At 39.1% G+C, this 6,620-nt stretch overlaps 1 pseudogene; it reads left to right on the top strand.

Annotated features, from left to right (window-relative positions):
- Nucleotides 1-4,080: 4,080 nt before the first annotated feature.
- On the top strand, nucleotides 4,081-5,670 carry LOC118852400 (annotated as a pseudogene).
- Nucleotides 5,671-6,620: the final 950 nt, after the last annotated feature.

Genomic DNA, 6,620 nt, shown 5'->3' with positions numbered 1-6,620 from the left:
GGAAATGTTTGAATATTATTCAAGAAAATCTACTAAATTGTTAATGCACTTTGAACCAGAGGCTAATCATTTACCTCAAGGAGGTCAAAGAATCAAACATTTAGTATCTATCAAAATATTCATAGAACTTTTTTTGTGGTAGCAAAAGATTAGTAACAATATAGCTGTACATGAAAAAGAATGACAAAATGAAATATTTTACATTAATAGAATATTATTGAGCTGCAAGAAACTGTGAATATGAAAAAGTCAGTGATATAAAGAAAAAGAATGATGAGAATAAGTGATTTAGTTTGAAATAAACAGAACCAGGCAAACAAAATACACAATTAATTACAATGCCATGAAAACAACAATAAAATGAAACTGAATACTATGCAATTTTAATGACCGTTCAGGACCTCATAGAAGAGATAAAAAAAAAAAAAACAATCTCTCTCCTTTCCCTTTAGAAGTTAGAGACTTTGAATGTGGAATATTGTATGTACCATCAGATTTAATTAATCTCTTGGTTGCTTTTAGTTAAATCCCTATTTCTTTGTTCTAAATGAAAGCTCACGGTTTAGGAAAATGGCAAGAGGGATTTTCAGAAAGGATTATTAAGCAATAGCAATAATAATAATTCATATTTACATAGAACTGTAAGAAAAACACTTTATAAATAGACACCAACAAACTAAAAAGTATAAAGACAATCATTGAGTAAATTAAAAATCTACATTGTTGCATCCTCCTCATTGTGAATAGTAAAAAAATTAAACAATCTTCTGTACTTTAAGTAAATTTTCAATAACAGTTTAGTTAAAAAGACATGAGAAAAAATACAAAATTATATCTTTCTTATTCAAGTGTGAAAATATAAATTAACTGTGAATATATCTGTCTGAAGAAAAAAAAAAACCTAAGGTAAAGCTAGGTCAGGAAATAGAGCCAAAGATAATTTAAAGTCCACAGTAGCAAAAGAAGAATATATGTATCATATATGCAGATTGATCAAATAGGGTCTGGAAAATCATAATCCAAAATGCAGGCGAACCTGAGGAAGTTGATCCTGACATTGAGCCCCAGATCAATTTTAAATAACAATGGCTAAAAAGTACTTCGAAGAGGAAACAAGTATCTCGATATCTTCCACCCTGCAGGTGGGCATTTCAAAAGCTGTCAGAATCAATGTGTTTGAAACACTCTCTGTCACAGGAGGGGAAATTATACCTAAATCATAAAAAAACATGTTCTGTCAGGGAAACCACTGGCAAGCTACAAAAATTAGATTGCGGCTGGCTCTCTTCAAGTGGCTATTGAAACTCAGAAGAAAACAAAGTGTCAAATAATAGGTGTTGAAAATAATTTATAAGATGCCAGATTCCAAAGTTTTTCCTTGGGTTGCTGTTGTTACAGGCATCAACTACTACTTATGGAAGAAAATTCAATAAAGATATTTGCTGCATTAATGTCTGTGTAAGTTGCCTACATCGTGAAACATCCAGACAGAATGCCATGCAAGTCAGCTCTGCCAAATCTACTATCTTGTGCCAAAAGAACTTCTACTCTAGCACCAAAGAGGGCAGAGGGTGCAAATCCTAGGAAAACAAATATGAAGAAAGGAAGGCAAACAATAGACAATGAAGAACAAGTATGTTGTATGCAGTGAATACAAGTTTATTCATGCTATGATCAAATAGTTATGGAAAATGGGAAAATGAATGAGAAAGGTAAATAAATAATTTCACATTACATATTGTAAATTATTATATATTATATTAAAATTATATGTCATATATTATAAAGATATATGTACATATGTGTATATATGTATATATACATATATCTCATATATATACATATATACAATATATACAGATTATATATATACGTATATAATATATATACTACTGAATAGTTAGTAAAGAGAAATATTTTAATTGTCTATTGAGTTGAAACTGAGTTTGTAACCAAAAGTTTCTAGGAGAACATTTGTTGCTCTCTTTCCTGAAAGCTTTACATGAATAACCAATCAACCATCTAGTAAGTGTTTATTAAGCTCCTACTGTGTGCCAAAAAGTGTATCCTTAAAAGGGGTCACATAGGTACTGATGAGACCAAGAAATTTATCAAAGCCACATGAGGTCTAACAAATGATTGGAGTCTTACCAGTTACAGGAAGTGTATCCAGAGAGGAGATTGTGCAGCAGATCTGCTAAGTGAACTCCTTGAGCTGGATTAACAAGAACTCTGCCCAACTGTGTAAGGGAGTGATCCTTCCCTGGTTATGATGCATCTAGAAGTAAACTAGGCAGGGACTCCTTCAAAGGAAAAGATAAAGGACTCCAAAAGTAAGACCTCACTCCTCAGTTTGGGATGGGAAGGTGTTTTGTAGCACTCACTTTGAGTCCACTCTTCCCAAGAACTTAGTAATATTGTAAAGGCAAGAACAACCTCCTATTTTGGAGGATTTTTGGACTTTTATCCTTAAAATTCCTTCTAATTAAATACGTCTTTATAAAGCTAATTGATATTTAGGAACAAATTGGATAGAGATTTGTGTGAGTGATATTATTAGAGAGTGTAACTCCTAAAGGTTACCCCTAAAAACATAAGGAAAATAGTAGCCAGTGTTGCAACAATTCAGCTAACAGCTGCTGCGGGGGTGAAAAACCAACAGAAGCCCAACAACAAGAACACTGTGAGCCCAGGTTCTTTTGATCTGCTTTACTAAGGAAAGTAACATTAAGGGGTTAACAATCTTACTTTAATCCAATATACAAATATCATTCACTCAGCTCAGGGGGAAAAGCCAGCACTCTGAACTTCAGAGCAAATACAAACAAATTACAAACATATGTTTATGAACAGACCAAATACAATTCATAGTTACGAAGGAACCATCAACATCTGAGTTCAGCTGGGACCTCAACAAGGCTGGCTCAGAGTCATGTGCTACTCCTGCTGTGGCTCAGAGCTAAGAAAAAAGAAGGCCAACCTCTGGTTTTATATATCTTGTTCAGGGTCAAAGGTGAGTCACAATGTGACCCACATGATCTAAAATCATCACAAAAATGAGACTTAAACCCACATGGTCTGAAAGCCTCTAATGTCACAAACATGTCACTCAAACCCATGTAAACTAGACTTTCCCTTGAGGCAAGGAGGTCATCAAAGGCTCTTAATTTAATGAAGGAAACAAAGGCCAAACTCTTCAAGGGCACTTGGTTGAATAAGTGCTAAGAACCCATCTTGATTCCCAATACAGCCAGCCAACTGCTGTGGATACAATCTGCCAGTGGCTAGTGTAAATGAGGATTGGAAGAGTAAGCTCAGAGCCTGAGCTACATTATAATGTACCAGGGTGGATGATAAATATAAAGCACTCAAAGTTAATCAGACAAACACTCCATGCCCTGAAGAAGCATGTATTTTAATGAATGAACTACTATATACAAAAATTATTATATACAAGAAAAATACAGAAAAATGTCACACGCCACTACTCAATGAACTCTATTGACTTCTTGTTGCCTCCAAGATCAAATAAAAAAATGCTCTGTTCAGCAGCCAAAGCCTTCCTACTCTTCCAGTCTTCCTACACTTTAATCCCTGATGTGTATTCATTGATTCAGTGACAGTGGCCTCTTGGCAGCTATACCAACAAAACAGTCCTTCTCTCAGCTCCACACTTTTCTCTGGCTGTCCCCCATGCCTGGAACACTCCCTTTTCTGCTCTGACCACTGACTTCCCTGACTTCAAGTCCCAAATTGAAATCTGACCTTCTATAGAAAGTCTTCCTCAATATCTCTTCATTTACAGTGCCTTTCTTCGGTTAATTATTTCCTATTTATCTTCTATATGGTTTGTTTTATTTATATTTTTTGCATGTTATCTCCACCATTAGACTGTAATCTCCTTGAGGGCAGTGACTACATTATGCATATAGGAGGCAATATATATTGACAATTGGTGCTTTTGATGCTTAAAAAAAAGAAAGAAAGAAAAGAAATATCAGCCTTCTCGGCCAGGCGAGGTGACTGCGGGTGCAGTGTGTTCCTGGATTCATGGCTGGTTCGAGTGTTGCCCGTGGTGGCATGGCAGCCCCAGTGACCCTTTTGCCCAAAGATGGAGTGACTCCTGCTGCCAGCACTGAGAGCCTGCTAACTGTTGCATGCAACTGCAGCCAGAAATGAGGACATTGTGATTTCTGGAAAGAAACTGGCCCAGCAGATCAGGCAGGAAGCTGGGCAGGAAGTGGAGCAATAGGTCACAAAAGGCCCCACTTGAGTGTGTCCTGGTGGGAGAAAACCCTGCAAGTGACTCCTGTGAGGGATAGCTCCCTGTGAGGGATGGCTCCCAGTGAAGATCCCTCACTAATACACCATTACATTCTTATCTCTCTCTGCTACATTTTGCCAACCTGTTAGGTTTCAGTTTCATTTCCTGAGAAACACATGATTTCTCCTGAAATGATGAAAGGAAACCAAAACTGAACCTCAATTATCCTCTTCTGATTGGTTGCCCCTAAATTTTGTAACAGGAAATCCATAATGAGGTTTTGTAAAACAGTGTCCTCTGATAGGGTTCAGATTGGTTATGAATAATTATGGTAATGATTGCTTTGTTCTGATCAGTTAGACTTAGTTGGAAGATTGTGAGCTTCCCTCACCAGCCAATGGTGAGGTAGGATAGTGGTTAGCAGTAGGAGTTGGGATTGGGATAAAAGAAGCCTGTGAGCTTCCACATCTCGTACTCCCTGGCTGATGCTCCTTGAGTGCCGGGGACTGTGCCCTTTCTCATGAGAAAGAATAAAAACCTTTACTGATCTCTGACTCAGACTCTGAACTTTCGATTCAGGTGGTCATCATCCCACACACTCTTATGCATTGTACAAGACCAAGGCTACAGCGGTTGTGGGAATGAGCAGTGAAACAATTTTGAAACCTACCTCCATTTCAGAGGAAGAGCTGCTGGATTTAATTGGCAAGCTCAACAGTGATGACAATGTAGATGACCTCCTGATTCAGCTCCCTCTTCCTGAGCACATTCATGAGAGGAAGGTCTGCAAGTGCTGTGGCTCCAGATAAGGATGTGGATGGCTTTCCTGTGATCAATGTGGGGCTCATGTAACTGCACCACTACTCTATGCTCCCTTTGATGCCCTGGGGTGTGTGGGAGATCGTTAAGCAGACAGCATTCCCACACTGGGGAAGAAAATGGTTGTGTACCGGCAGGTCCAAGAATGTCAGCATGCCCATTACAATGCTGCTGCATACAGATGGCAGGCATGAACATCCCAGAGGGGATGCCACTGTGATGATATTTCACCATTACACTCCCAAGGAGCAGCTGAAGAAGCACACAATTCTTGCAGATATCCTGGTATCTGCTGCAGGCATCCATCCCTAATCTAATTCCAGCATATATGATCAAGGAAGGAGCTGCTGTCATTGATGTGGGAATAAATCAGGATCATGATCCCATCACTGCCAAGCCCAAATTAGTGGGAGACATGGATTTTGAAGAAATTAAGAAGAAAGTCAGCTATATCATTCTGGTCTCTGGGGGCGTGCATCCCATGATGGTCACCATGATGATGAAGAACATCATCATTGCAGCAAAGAATCTGTTGACGTCTGAGGCTGGAGGTGAAGGCCAAACAGTTTGCAGAATCCACCTCTTAATGGCTATCTCTTTATTTAAAAAAAAAAAAAACAAATACACACACATGCACACACAAAAACATTCCAAGTAATTAAAAAAAGAAGCAAAACAATCAGATAGAAATGCAATATTTTAATTTGTTCTATTGAGATAATTTTCTGATATTTGTTTGCAGTCAGGCTATTTATTGAAAGTGTTAGTGTAGGCAGCTATGTGTGCTCAGAGACCTGTATCCCCTCTTCTGAGATGGCTGCTGGGTAATCCTGGCTCCTGCAGCCTTTCCTGGGGAAAACTGAACTTGTCTCATTGCCCTCATAGCAACTAAGGCTATTGACATTAAAACACAAGAAGCACAGGCCACAGTATCTAGTGGAACCGAAAAAGACTTGGGCCACTCAGTCAGAGGAACTGCATTGTTGTGGTGACTTCACAAAGTCAGGTTGCTTTATGATATCATCCTCCTGAAACTCATCTGTGGTCCCCTAAAGTAAATCTAGGGTTTACAGTCTCAAATTGCTAGACTCAGTAGTTGAGATGAAGGGAAAAGAGAATCCACCATGTGCTCTGGAGCATCTTAGCTGGGCCCTCCACACCCCAAGAAATTGTAGTGACTGGCTTCCATAAATGCATGCCCACAGCAGTCCCAGGCTAAGGTGGGCCCAGCAAAGGTGGGTGTTCTTTCAGGCCAGAGCTCCTCAGTGTGGGCAGAGTGAGCCTCAGAAGTATACCCCACAGGCTAGCCAACAGGAAATGTCTGTTTTAGAAAACAGGCCCTGCTTGTCCTCTTCATGTGGGGTGTGGGGACCTAGTGTCCTGGAATTGATGACAAAGGACTTCATGTTTGACTTCAAGGTTGCCATTCAAATCGTATACCCAGACCTGAAAGAAGCTCTGACTTGGGGACATTTTGTGCTCTGGGGGATGCTAGGAGTTTATTTTGGGCGCATCCCCCTCAGACTTGTGGGAAGGG

Source organism: Trichosurus vulpecula, chromosome 5 (assembly GCF_011100635.1).
Source record: "Trichosurus vulpecula isolate mTriVul1 chromosome 5, mTriVul1.pri, whole genome shotgun sequence".
In the NCBI taxonomy this organism is placed as follows: Eukaryota; Metazoa; Chordata; class Mammalia; order Diprotodontia; family Phalangeridae; genus Trichosurus; species Trichosurus vulpecula.
This window is presented reverse-complemented; position numbering and strand designations above follow the sequence as displayed.